Genomic DNA, 530 nt, shown 5'->3' with positions numbered 1-530 from the left:
GCGATCAGATTCGATTCAACACAATGCAATATGATGCAATGGAGAAAATATGATCACTTTTAATGCCTCGAGGCCTGTTTCATAAAACAAGTTAACCAAATAAGCCAGGCTTATTTCAGTTAGTCTGACTCATTCTCAAATGATTTGGTTCCATAAAGCAAATTTAACATACATAACTAAATTAAAAGTTAAAATCACTGAATTAAAAATGAAAATAAATACTAAAGAAAATGACTATTTTAACTGCTATAATAGAAACACATTAACTCATTTGAGCTTAGTAATTATAGTAGGCCTACTGTAGGCTACTAGTTTACAATTGATTTAGCCTACCTATTACAATAGTCCACTTACAGTTACTGCTATCATAAAAATACACTATATGTAGGTTTAAAATTCTACAAAAGACACATTTAATGTCCAAAAACAATTTTTTTTAGCAAAATGTATATTTTACTCGGAATTATTGCGCTCCTATTCGATTGTGCTCAGTCTGTTTAGCGCGCATGCGCGCAGCAGCGCTCGTTCAC

Source organism: Sinocyclocheilus rhinocerous, unplaced genomic scaffold (genome assembly GCF_001515625.1).
Source record: "Sinocyclocheilus rhinocerous isolate Xijiao unplaced genomic scaffold, SAMN03320098_v1.1 scaffold675, whole genome shotgun sequence".
NCBI classification, from domain to species: Eukaryota; Metazoa; Chordata; class Actinopteri; order Cypriniformes; family Cyprinidae; genus Sinocyclocheilus; species Sinocyclocheilus rhinocerous.
This window is presented reverse-complemented; position numbering follows the sequence as displayed.